At 37.5% G+C, this 13,719-nt stretch overlaps 1 pseudogene; it reads right to left on the bottom strand.

Annotated features, from left to right (window-relative positions):
• Positions 1-513: 513 nt before the first annotated feature.
• Positions 514-982, bottom strand: LOC122210604 (annotated as a pseudogene).
• Positions 983-13,719: the final 12,737 nt, after the last annotated feature.

Below are 13,719 nucleotides of genomic sequence, written 5' to 3'. Positions count from 1 at the left end.
TAAAATTCTTATTAGAGTACTAGACACAAAGGATTTGGAGACTAATAATTTAGGATAAAAGCAAGTCATGATTAATTTTACTGGAGTGGAATAAAAACAACTGTGTGAAAGATATTTTTAAATCATTATTAATTGAAAAGGAATATACGAATATAGTAAAATATTCAAGTAAAAAAGTATATGAAAAGAAATGTTTCCATTTTACCTATATCCAAGTACTGCTAATGCTTTCTTTAGTAGCCTATATATAGAAATGTAGACATGTACTTTTTTTCATAAAGGTCAGCATAATTTGCTTTTTTCTGTTCAATTTTTATTGCATCATCAGAAACTTAGCTCTGCAATCCAGCTAGATTTGGAGGGAAATAAGGAAAATATGGAACCCATAGAACTGCAGGTAGAGTACAAAGATTATAGGATATTTCCAGAAGAATGGGGTGGAGGGGTGCTTTCCTGAGCTACAGAAGGAATGGTCTGGTAGTTGAGATAAAACACAAGTCAATTTTTTCAGACTTATCCACAGTCGGCAATGGTTATCTTCTTGCCACTCTTGGATCCAAAGCATTCCTTGGCTTCCACAATATTCCTGCCCTCTTTCACCTTGCCAAAGACCACATGCTTGCCATCCAGCCAGTCTTGGCAGTGCAGATGAAAAACTGGGAGCTGTTTGTGGTGGGTCCACCATTTGCCATGGACAAGATGCCAGGAGCCATATGCTTCAGGATGAAATTCTCATCAAAAATTCTTCCCATAGATGGATTTGGTGCCAGTGCCATTATGGCAAGTGAAGTCGTCACTCTAGTGCATAAACCCCAGAATAATCCTGTGAAAGCAGGAACCTTGATAGCCAAATCCTTTCTCCCTAGTACTTAGAGCACGAAAGTTTTCTGTTGTCTTTGGAACTTTGTCTGCAAACAGCTCGATGGTAGCCCAAGGGCTTGCCATCCACCGCGTTGTGGAAAAACACCATGGGGTTGACCATGGCTGGGCAGCAGCGTCTCCAAAACATAATCTGCTTTTTGCAGCAAAATCTGCTAATCTCCCATATCACCTACAGATATCTCTGCCTCTAATTCTTTAGAATCCCATATTTTATTGTAATATTCCAAACTACTTAGATGGTTTCAATATTTGACTTAGAAAATTAGATTTCAGATTAACCTTCAAGGTAGCAGTTTTCTAGTTGACCTTGACATAAAAGGCATGGAAGATAGAAGGAACAACCACAGGGGAGGTAGGGAAATGTGAAACAGTAGTGCATTGCAAAGAATGAGTGTGGTCTGTGATTGCTGCAGCCGGTTACCCACATGACAGATGTGGTAGCAAAGTGTGGGGTTGCCCTCAGAGTCATCAGCTTCTTGTTAACCTGTGGATTTTACTTTCCTATTAAAAATATACACAATAGGGGTGCCTGGGTGGCTCAGTCGCTTGGGCGTCCGACCTCGGCTCAGGTCATGATCCCACGGTTCGTGGGTTCGAGCCCCGCGTCGGGCTCTGTGCTGACAGCTCAGAGCCTGGAGCCTGCTTCGGATTCTGTGTCTGCCTCTCTCCCTGCCCTTCCCTCACTCACGCTCTGTCTCTCTCTCGAAAATAAATAAGCGTTAAAAAATTAAAAAAATATATATACACAATAGCCAAAAATGGAGCAACAAGCAAGCCAAACGTCATCAAACTCCTCACAACTTTCTGAAACATAGCTTCTGTAAGCAAAACATTGTAATAAACTTGCTTATTTTGGGAACTCATAATGTCTGAAACAATTTGTGCAAATTAAAAAATAGTATTCCTTAGAAATTATGCAGGTGAGAAGCATCTTTGCACCAGTGTTAATGTATTTTAAGTAATCACGAATTAATGAATGTGGTCTTGGCTATGATATGACAACAAATTATTGTATAAATTGTATCATACAGGGTAATGTTAAAACTCTATATCTTAGAAATAAACTGAGTATCAATAAGAGGAAACCAAAATTTGATTGGAATTCTAGGAGCATGGAATTACTCCCAAAATAGCAACCAAAATTTTATTAGAACAAGAGATGTATGTAAGCCTCTAAGAACCGTTAGAACTGTGTAATATGCACCATTTTATTGAATGCTAGAATTTATGATTGCATATAAATATAACTGAGTTGCACTGAGTACTTTGGGAACTCAATTAAATTTCCCCCCTTCCTTAGATGTTAGATAAAAACACAACATAGAGCAACATCTTCAGACAACGTCATGGCAGGAACCTTATTTTAAATCTTCATACCATCCCAAGCATCATGTCAAAATATGTATTAAAGCAGATTTTACAACCCCATCTGTATAGTAATGTGGGATGGGAGAATTTCTTCTTTGCCTACACAAACTGAAACGATTGGCAGGGTGTTTCTCCTTGCTTATGCATGCCACTTCATTCCTTGTAGTTCCCAGGGAACCATAGTGTCATAGAAATTTTAAACCGCAGAATAGGAAACCTAAAACCCTATGTGATAGATAAAGAAATGCTTCTTAAGAAGACTAAGCTACTCACCTACTGTCATACAACAGTTGACATCAAAACTGAGATTACAATCCAAGATTCTCATAAAAAATGGAGACCTTTGAAAAACTGTAAATCTGTTACTTTTATTAAATGTTACATAAACTAACATGGATTCACCAACAAATCTAAATGTGGATACATAATATAGTTTTATATGTAAACAAAATACCAATGGTAAGTTACTTGTTTTGTCCCATTAATCTCTCCCTGGCCCTCCTTTTACTTATGCACTCAGGACGACTCCAAGACTTGAGTCAGTACCTGAAGAGTAAAGTTAATCCTGGACACTCTATAGTTTGAGGTGCAGAAATAGTATCACCTGCAAGAAAAAAAGCAAAAAAGAAAAGAAAAGCCAAGCCTAGAAGGAACCTTCTACCTGCCTTTCAGAAAATGAGTAATTGTGCATTGGAAAAGGAGAACAGAAGCTAAATCAACTGTGTGTGATATTAGGCTTGCTCAGATAACAAAAAATCGGTTTGGGAGTCACAGCTGTAACTGTTGACTACTCTGCCCCCAGAGTGAATGGAGGGCAGAGGGGGACTAACAACATCACGAAATAAGTAAGCAGTTCTTTTAGATGAATAAACTCAAGGGAAATGAGTGTGAACAGGGACTGACCTTCTAAAGCAATCGGGAATGAGGACTTCTGCATGTGTGGCTGGAGGAAAGGAGGTAAGGGACACACAAATAGGCAAGAGGCAGTGAATACTGGTGTTCTAAAAATACCACACTGTTATTTAAGACTCAGAACTACAGGGATGCTGCAGACACGGTAGATACGTCTGAGAAGCATGAAGCAGGAATCCCCACCTGTAAGGGACAGAGGCCGGGCTGGAGAATACCGGTTGTCTACCTGGACTTCTAGTGCGTCTTTCCTCACACAATTAAGAGCATCATGGACAGATAACTGCGTGTGTCTGGGAAAGAGACCTCCAGAGGAGAGTGGGAGGGATTTGGTAGATTTTCCTGGTAATTACTGTGCCACTGTGGAGAATAGATCTCTGAGACAATCAGCTTTGTGCAAGTCCCAATACACAGATTTGTAATCTCTCGTATTTCATAATATTCTAGCATATCTATGTTCTATAATGAAAAGAAAATCATGCACACACGTTAATAAGAAAATTTGGATTTGAAATAATATCCAGTTTCTCAAGGCATGAGACAGACCTGTATTTCTTATTGACATAGAAAATTGTCATTTTTCTCTAAGTCTGAAGAATGTTTATTCCTAGGTGATCTATGTTTTATAAAGAATTTATATATTATTTAATGTCCTCTTTCATAGAAGATCAAAAAACTGTCTTTACATACAGTTACACTGCCATGGGCACTAGCTACATATATAATTAGTATTTTATTTATTTTTCTACATTTTATAAAATTTAATGTACCTCCATTTATGACCAGGGGTGATAGACAAGATTAATTTTTATCACTATAAGAAGTTGTCCATTTCCTGTAGGCTAATGAAGGAAGCCCAGGGTCTCTTGCTGCCTTGAAATATATATATATATATATATATATATATATATATATATATATATATATATATCATATATATATATAATCAGACATATAAATGCATAAGATGCTGAAGAAAGTAGGAAAATGGGTTAAAAGGATGCAGGCCCTATAAATTCAGATAAGCATTTTAATATATTATCATGAGGAAAATCAATGGTAGCTTAACTGATTTGCCCTGAAGTCATGTATCTATGACCAACCCAAGAATTAGGGGATAAATTCCAAATTCTTGTGACTTTGGCCATACTTTCTTATGACTACAACATTCTGCTTTTTCTAAACCACCACTGACACTACCTCCTCTTTCTAGGGGAAGGAACTTCCCAAAGTAGGTTAGAAAACCACACCCGAAAAACAAATTAATCCAGTGAAGAAATGGCCAGAAAACTGAATAGACACTTCTCTAAAGAAGACATCCGGATGGCCAACAGGCACATGAAAAGATGCTCAACGTCGCTCCTCATCAGGGAAATAAATACAAATCAAAACCACACTCAGATATCACCTCACACCAGTCAGAGTAGCTAAAATGAACAAATCAGGAGACTATAGATGCTGGCGAGGATGTGGAGAAATGGGAACCCTCTTGCACTGTTGGTGGGAATGCAAATTGGTGCAGCTGCTCTGGAAAGCAGTGTGGAGGTTCCTCAGAAAATTAAAAATAGACCTACCCTATGACCCAGCAATAGCACTGCTAGGAATTTACCCAAGGGATACAGGAGTACTGATGCATAGGGGCACTTGTACCCCAATGTTTATAGCAGCACTCTCAACAATAGCCAAATTATGCAAAGAGCCTAAATGTCCATCAACTGATGAATGGATGAAGAAATTGTGTTTATATACACAATGGAGTACTACGTGGCAATGAGAAAGAATGAGATATGGCCTTTTGTAGCAACGTGGAGGGAACTGGAGAGTGTTATGCTAAGTGAAATAAGTCATACAGAGAAAGACAGATACCATACGTTTTCACTTTTATGTGAATCCTGAGAAACTTAACAGAAGACCAAGGGGGAGGGGAAGGGAAAAAAAAAAAAAGGTTAGAGAAGGAGGGAGCCAAAGCATAAGAGACTCTTAAAAACTGAGAACAAACTGAAGGTTGATGGGGGGTGGGAGGGAGGGGAGGGCGGGTGATGGGTATTGAGGAGGGCACCTGTTGGGATGAGCACTGGGTGTTGTATGGAAACCAATTTGACAATAAATTTCATATTAAAAAAAAAGAAAAGAAAACCACATTACACAATGTGATGTTTGGTTCTCTCTCCTCTGCAGCATCTTGTCTTTTGTTTGAATTCTAGGTTAAGATAGAATTGTTAAAGGGTCTATTTAACACTGAATCAGAAGGAATCAATAATAAAGATGCTGTATATTTTGAGGGCATTAAATAACCACAGCATATATTTCTTTTCGGCTTTTCCAAGAGGCAGAAATCACAATAAAATTGACAATTGCAATTTTCCAGCCAAGTTAAATTCCAAATCCATGATTTTTTCAAAATAGAAAAAAACTATATCTTAATTTTCCGAAGCAAGTTATTACAACTCAAATTGTGAGTGGGCAAAATATGCAACAAAAGTTGCTTTTGAACAGAAAGTATGAAATTGTCTTTTGAAAAGAGTAAAACAAATCAAACTTTTATAAATACTAAACCTTAGCCACTCGTTAGGAAAATGTTTTATAGCAAAGTAGTTTGTACCAATTTTCTGATAATAAAGAGACTTGTCCTAATATATCTGATTGAAAAAAAAAAGTCCTCCATTTCCTTTCAACTTTTGTTGAAGTTGAGTAATTGCCGTAATAGCAAATGGCGTAAGTAATAATACGAAGGATTGACTCAAGAGTAAAATCAATTCCTGAGGAGAAATGCTTTTCAGGCAACATAAAGATCCTTTCCTTGGCCTGTGCTTTCCTGGCTTTCACTTCAGAGTGCCATGAGCTTGTCCCTCATATTTTATTCCTTTACAACAACGTGTGTGTCCTGCAGAATGGGAGAGCCTCTCATGGGGGGACTCCTTCAGCCATCTGCTTTCCCACTATTAATTCTGATGTGTCTCCACGTAAGAAACAAATGCACTGGTCAAAAACTTTCCTTCTAACAAGCAGACTTAGAAATGAACATTTGAGAAAGTATTTCAAGAAGATATGTTTTTGCATGAAGAACATGCCATCCAGAGGTGAATGTTAGGGATGTTGTCGAATGTTCAAGATACAGTGTCAAGCCCATTTTCCAAGGTAACAATTCTTCAAAAAACGGGGAAAGAAAATGGTGTATTTAGCCTATAAAATGAAGGGCTAGAGAAAATTATGTTTACTGTTGTAACTAGCCCTTAGCAAATAGCTTAATTAAAGAAGCATGTGTGAAGGTTCTTTTTAAGCAGATTTTCTAAATAGTTACAGAGTGTTGATTCTTTGAATGCGCTTTGAAGTCAAGACAGAATGAAATTTGTGTTGCAGCCCAACCACCTCCTAGCTTTACGGCTTGATCAAATTAACCTTTTATTTTCCTGAAGTTACTTTTGAGCCCTTTCAAATAACAAAATTGAGGGGTTCTTAATAGAGAATTTTTGTTCAAAAACTCCTGTGTCTTGACTATCTGTCTTCTTGGTTTATTTTTAGATACCCCTACCAGAACATGATGTAAGAGGCGAGGAAGACATAGAAAGGAATTTTTCTTCTTGAGATGGGATGTAAGAAATTAATAGCAGGTGCTCTGGCATATGAACACACAGTCCCCAGAGGCCCAGTGTGAAGCAGCCTTTTTCCAAAAAGAGTAACTTACCCGTTATTGAATTCCTCCTAGGCAGCTAACAAATTTTCACTCCACAGGTTTGCTGTTGTTCGTGTGGTTGGTATTTTCTTATCTACTTTTAATTTATTTTCTTATGATAAAATTGAGAGAATTGAGCGTCCCTTGCTCAGTAGTAGCTCCTGGAGTGAAGTGAAAAGCTTTCTGCAGCCCTGACTATCAAATGCTCTCCCACCACGACATTGTTTATTACTAGATAAAAGTTTGCTGATTATCTCTCCCTAGCACACCGATGACCACTGTGTATCCTTATCCCATCCCATTCTTATTCTATGACCACACAAAGTGCATCCTTTTTTAGTGGAAACATTGAAGCATATATGAACATCCTCCAGTCTTTTTGCAAGTCGTCAGCTTCAGAACTCTATGTGTAACTTAAAAGCATATTTATCAGGTGTTATTTATAAACGCAGCTCTCATGAAACTTCATGAGGAATTATTACACAGGATACATGACATGTTGAAACACATTATTAGCATTCCTGTGGAGGTTTCTCAATGGAGAAATTCAATTATATTTCCTCCAATGCCTTAACTGCTGCTTTCAGTGGCGCTGCCAGAATCCTGGAGAAAAATAAACATAACATTTCAATTATTATCATTAATGATTTCATACTGGTAAAGGTCATAATGCACTTTAATGCTACCAAGTGAAATGTTGCTAATCACCATGGCTTATTGATTCTCTTTAGAGATAAGTAGGAGCAAAATGTGACACAGTTTTCATTATTTAAGATCATACATACTTCAAGCGCAACAGCAATTCCAAATAGAAGCAATATATGAATTTGGGGAGGAGCTTAAATCTTGGCAATTTTATTTGTCTAATAAGCTCAGTTAACTCTTCAGTTCTTTGCTTTTAGGAACTCAGGCAACTTCATTAAAAAAAGAAGAAGAAGAAGAAGCACTCGGGGGTGCCTGGGTGGCTCAGTAGGTTAAGTACCCAACTTTGGCTCAGGTCATGATCTCAGGGTTCATGAGTTTGAGCCCTCTTGGACTCTGTGCTGGCAGTGAGGGGCCTGGAGCCTGCTTCAGATTCTGTGTCTCCCTCTCTCTCTACTCCCCGCCCACTCCTCTCTCTCTCTCTCTTTCTCAAAAATAAATAAACATTTAAAAAATTAAAAAAACAAAACAGGGTGCCTGGATGGCTCCCTTGCTTGAGCAACCAACTCTTGATTTTGGCTCAGGTCATGGTCAGGGCAGTGGGATCAAGCCCCGCCTCTAGTCCCAGGTGGGGTTCTGAGCTGAGTGTGGAGCCAGCTTGGGATTCAATCTCTCTCTCTCTCTTTCTCTCTCCATCTGCCCCTCTCCCTCCCTCATGTTCTTTCTCTCTCTCTAAAATTAAAAAAAAAAAAATGAGAGAGAGTTTGGTTTTATGGTTCTGTTTAATAGACTGGAATTTTTAAACCATTTCCATGTTTCTTCATTTTGCTGTATTTATTCATTATGAACAAAATATATATGAATGATAATGAAACTTTCAGGAATTGAGAAAATTAAATTGAAATATTGTTTTTAAAACATTATTTTGATAAAATATGGCTAGTGATTCATTCTAAATTAGATGTCCATATGGCAGTAAGGATATCAGTATGGAGAGCTTAATTTTAATAAGAGGTAATTAATAATGCTGTCAGGACAACTGTCTTTAGATGGTTGGTTTTACAACTTACCTCCATGATATTTTAATCTGTAAATTTTCTATGTTCCAAAATATGTTAAATAATGTGATTCCCTAAAAGCAAAAATGAACTACTGGGACCTTATGAAGATAAAAAGCTTCTGCACAGCAAAGGAAACAACCAACAAAACTAAAAGGCAACCAACGGAATGGGAAAAGATATTTGCAAATGACATATCGGACAAAGGGCTAGGATCCAAAATCTATCAAGAGTTCACCAAACTCCACACCTGAAAAACAAATAACCCAGTGAAGAAATGGGTAGAAAACATGAATAGACACTTCTCTAAAGAAGACATCCGGATGGCCAACAGGCACATGAAAAGATGCTCAACGTCGCTGCTCATCAGGGAAATACAAATCAACACCACACTCAGATATCACCTCACGCCAGTCAGAGTGGCCAAAATGAACAAATCAGGAGACTATAGATGCTGGCGAGGATGTGGAGAAATGGGAACCCTCTTGCACTGTTGGTGGGAATGCAAACTGGTGCAGCCACTCTGGAAAGCAGTGTGGATGTTCCTCAGAAAATTAAAAATAGACCTACCCTATGACCCAGCAATAGCACTGCTAGGAATTTACCCAAGGGATACAGGAGTACTGATGCATAGGGGCACTTGTACCCCAATGTTTATAGCAGCACTCTCAACAATAGCCAAATTATGCAAAGAGCCTAAATGTCCATTAACTGATGAATGGATAAAAAAATTGTGGTTTATATACACAATGGAGTACTACGTGGCAATGAGAAAGAATGAAATACGGCCCTTTGTAGCAACATGGATGGAACTGGAGAGTGTGATGCTAAGTGAAATAAGCCATACAGAGAAAGACAGATACCATATGGTTTCACTCTTATGTGGATCCTGAGAAACTTAACAGAAACCCATGGGGGAGGGGAAGGAAAAAAAAAAAAAAGAGGTTAGAGTGGAAGAGAGCCAAAGCATAAAAGACTCTTAAAAACTGAGAACAAACTGAGGGTTGATGGGGGGTGGGAGGGAGAGGAGGGTGGGTGATGGGTATTGAGGAGGGCACCTTTTGGGATAAGCACTGGGTGTTGTATGGAAACCAATTTGACAATAAACTTCATATATTGAAAAAAAAATAATGTGATTCCCCTACTATTCTTTTATTTTAATAAGAAGTTGTTTTTAAAGCAGTTCTTGTCTGTAAACTTTTTTTAGTCTATGATTTAATACCAAAATTAAAATTAAATATTTAGAAACTATTATAGAAATTACACAGAGTAATTTTATGTCTACTGAATCTAAAAAAATCTAGACTTGTATTTTGTATGTCTTTGTCATTATTGTTTTCGTAGCAGTTCATTTTGTTAAATTTTATTAAAGTATTGCTGCATGATAGATTGATGAGAGTGGACATAAACTAGGCCCACAAACAGTTTAAGAAATTCTGTTCCAGAAGATCTTTGAAAGTTAAGCCAACATACGCTGAATTTCATTATCTTTTTCTCTGCTTGCTCTTATGTTACAAGAAAACTTGCCGAGTTGCTCAGAAAGGTAACAGTATCCCTGCCCGCATTCTCTGGCTTCAAGCAGGTTACAACCAGAATGAGATAAAAAAGCCCAGGTCCTGTAGCAGGACAATAAGCCTTTTCCAGATTTCAAGCCCTTGGATCACCCTTAGGCAACAACAAAAAGTGAATTCCTGTAATGCTTATAGCTGCTTGTAGATGTCCCTGCTCAGACTGCAGAGTTCACGTTCAAAGTGAAATGCAAAAATGACACATGCAGTATGATGCCAAGGCAGCTGCAGAGGCAAAGAGAGACTCTCAAAACTCAGGCTTTGCTTCCCCCCACCCCTTGATTGTTGATGCTGATACAATGTTCCTTGTATCCCTCTGCCTTTACCACATAGACTTTCCTTCAGGCAACTGATCTGGGGAAAACCATAAGGAAAGTACTTTATCAGTTGGCTTTGGTGGAGGAGAGTCATTCTTCTAATTTACTGAAGAAAACTTCTAAGAATCAGCAATAACTCGGAATGCATCTTTGGGGACTGAGTTACCCTAGCCACCCTAAGAAGACTGAATAATATTAGTGGTCAGCAAATAAAGAAATGTCAAGAGCGAGGGGGCAGATGTGTAGGAGGAGTGGTGGCCAAACAGGCCCAACCTGGAAAACCCTCACAGAATAAAATTGTGACAAAGCCTCCTACTTAGTTTCTGTTTCCAGTCACATTTCTCCTTCAGTCTATTAGCAAAACACTTCAACTCCTTTCACATTTAAAATGTAACCTGATTATATGCATGAGTCTTTGTTTTCAATGACTATAGCTTTTAGAATGAAAGCCTCCTTGACTCGAGGCACAAACTTACCAGGTTCCTGCCAATCCCTCTCCCCCACCACCCTCCCCCACCTATCCTCACCTTTCCTTCCATTTCTCACTATTGGCACATATTTGCATTGAGCTTTCAGCTCCATGTTAACCAGGCCTTAATGCCTGGGTCTTAGTAGCTTACCAATATTTACCTTTCTTTCATGGGCATGTCTGTGTGGGTAGGCTGTGGTCTTGCTTCCATGTACTCCACATTCTGGGATCTAGGCTTAAGGAATGGCTGTTCTCTAGGACATTGTGGGTCCCGTGGCAGAAAAATAAAAGAAATAGGTGTGATCGCAGTGGCTTATAAAACTTCTGCTTGTCACTTTCATCTACATTTTATTGCAAAAACAAATCACATAGCCAAGGTTATTGGGTGAGGGAAGGGTCTCAGGAAAGGTCCAGCTGAGGAGACAAAGGCTATTTGTAAACAATATTATAGTCTGTCATATCATCCTTCAAGATTTAATGTTCTACCATAACACTGTCTGCTTGTCACTATCATACCCTACGACTCTGTAGTCAAAGCGTCTGTGTCTGTTTCTTTACTATTTAGCTTGGAGATAATTGCAAATCTGTACTATGTGTTTCAAAAACTGGCATGTATTTGGCACTCAAAATATTTGTGCATGGAAAGAGAGAAGGAAGGAAGGAAGGAAAGAAGGAGGGAAGGAAGGAAGGAAGGAAGGAAGGAAGGAAGGAAGGAAAACAGGTTTGGAGTAGCAATAGTTGTAATATACTTGTAGCACTGAATCCATTTAACGGAAAAGAACAACTTGCACAAGTCAATAGTTCATTAATTATTTGGGGTATCAGAACATATACTGTCTGAAAATATATATTTGATTTAAATGGTAGAATTATGATGTTTTCACTATGTAATTTATAAGAGGCTCAACTCCCTTCGAGGACTAATAGATTCTTTTATCTGTTACTTTTCCTTTTTTTTTTTCTTTTTCTCCTATCTTGCTCTCTTTATAAGAAGATTATGCTTGTGAGGGCCTCCATATTTGAATCATTTCCAGCTTCCTCAGTTTGTCAGCAATCTCCTGTCCTATGACGCCTCCCTTTAACTTGGACCTGATGGTTTTCAGTTTCATGGTCATTGATCCCTTATTACTCAAAACAGTCTTTCCACTATTTCACTACATGGAATTTTCTACCTCTAATATGACAATTAGCAGAGCATTCTGCATCCTACTGTCTGAAATTCTGTGGCCATTTCAATGAATTTCTTCATTTTTTTTCTCCTCTTTTCTGAACTTGAAATTACTTATTATGTCCAGGCTTTCTCTTTCTTCTGTTTCAAAGACACATCTTTTTGCTTTGAAAGCTTCCTTCTCCACCAGGTCAAATGAAGAAACAATTCTTCCTGTGCAATTTCCTGTCCCCCATCATTCTATTTTCTATTTTTAATGTTATTCTTTTTGTTCTTTGATCTAAACACCCACCCCCACACACACACTTCTCTATTTAAATAACAAATGAAACAAGCTCTCTCAAATTGTTCATCCCTCAAAACTAAACCTTTTTTTATCTAATATGTTGTGAAAGCAAAATATATGTGACCCTCCTCCAACTGAAATATCCACTTCTTTATTTGGTTCTTCTCTCAACAACTAGGTAATTTTTTTTTTCTGTTTCTTAAGCATACTAACCAAATCCTCAAACTTACTAATAATTAAGTGGCTTTACTTCAACCTTTAACTTCCTTAAATTCTAGAGCATGACACTAAATTTCTTCTTATCCTCTATATGTAAAATTTCATACAATGTAAATCATTGAAATTATTATTTTTTTAAGATTTTTGGAGAACCCTTAAAAAATATAAGGATTGGAAAAATGTCTTGGTGTCTCATTTATATTTCAGTAGTGATCCTATGTTGACAGCTTTTCTTCTCCAACAAGAATATCTAATATTAATACTAATATCTCAGTGTATGCTTATAATTTTAGTCCTGTACTTCTATGAGAGTTCATATAATGGTGAAATTCAATAGAGCTTACAATGTAAATATCATTCTGGTATTTCAGGAGTAACTTATTGAACATAATGGAATGTTTTATTTTATGTATCATGTATCAAGCAAAATTAAACATAAGCAGGAAATATATGAACAAATAAATAAATATAAGCATTTTTGAGTAGTGCTCATTTAAAATTTCATTCTTCCATTTGAATTGAGATTGAGCATTAATATAGTTCTCAATAACTTACATCATTTCGAGCCTTTAGTTTTCCTGGGTATCTTTGAAATATTCCTCTTTTTTCTCTGTTCATACTACATACCTATAAAGCATGCTACATATATAGAAAAAGGATGAGATAGAGTGGTAAATAGAGATGATTGATAGATGCATAGAATTGGAAAGATGAAGGAGCAAATAAATGAATAGAATAAATTAATAAATGCACAAGTGAATGAATGAGTGAATGAGTGAGTGAATGATGGACTTTTGTTGATGCATCTCCATATCCCATACTTTCTCTTTACAACGAGTGCCTAGGTTTTACTTTGGATGACCAAGTTACACTTTTTTAGGTTTCAAACAGGGTTGAGTCTGGATTCCACCCTAACCTCTAGTCAGGATGCTCCTGATTAAGCGAATCTTAGTAATTCTATTGTTGCTGTTGTTCTTGACATTGTCAATGTGATTGTTTCAGGCTTGGCAATGGTTTAAAACTAAGATAAACCAACAGATGGTGCTCCTCTGGCCCTAGTGATTGGTTCAGTGGACGTAATTTAGTTCAACTGGAGGGAAGCCCGTATCTTCTCATAAATAATTATCAACTTGATGCAGTGCTCTTCTTTTAGATGTAAG

The sequence above is a fragment of the Panthera leo genome, chromosome F2 (assembly GCF_018350215.1).
Source record: "Panthera leo isolate Ple1 chromosome F2, P.leo_Ple1_pat1.1, whole genome shotgun sequence".
NCBI lineage: Eukaryota > Metazoa > Chordata > Mammalia > Carnivora > Felidae > Panthera > Panthera leo.
This window is presented reverse-complemented; position numbering and strand designations above follow the sequence as displayed.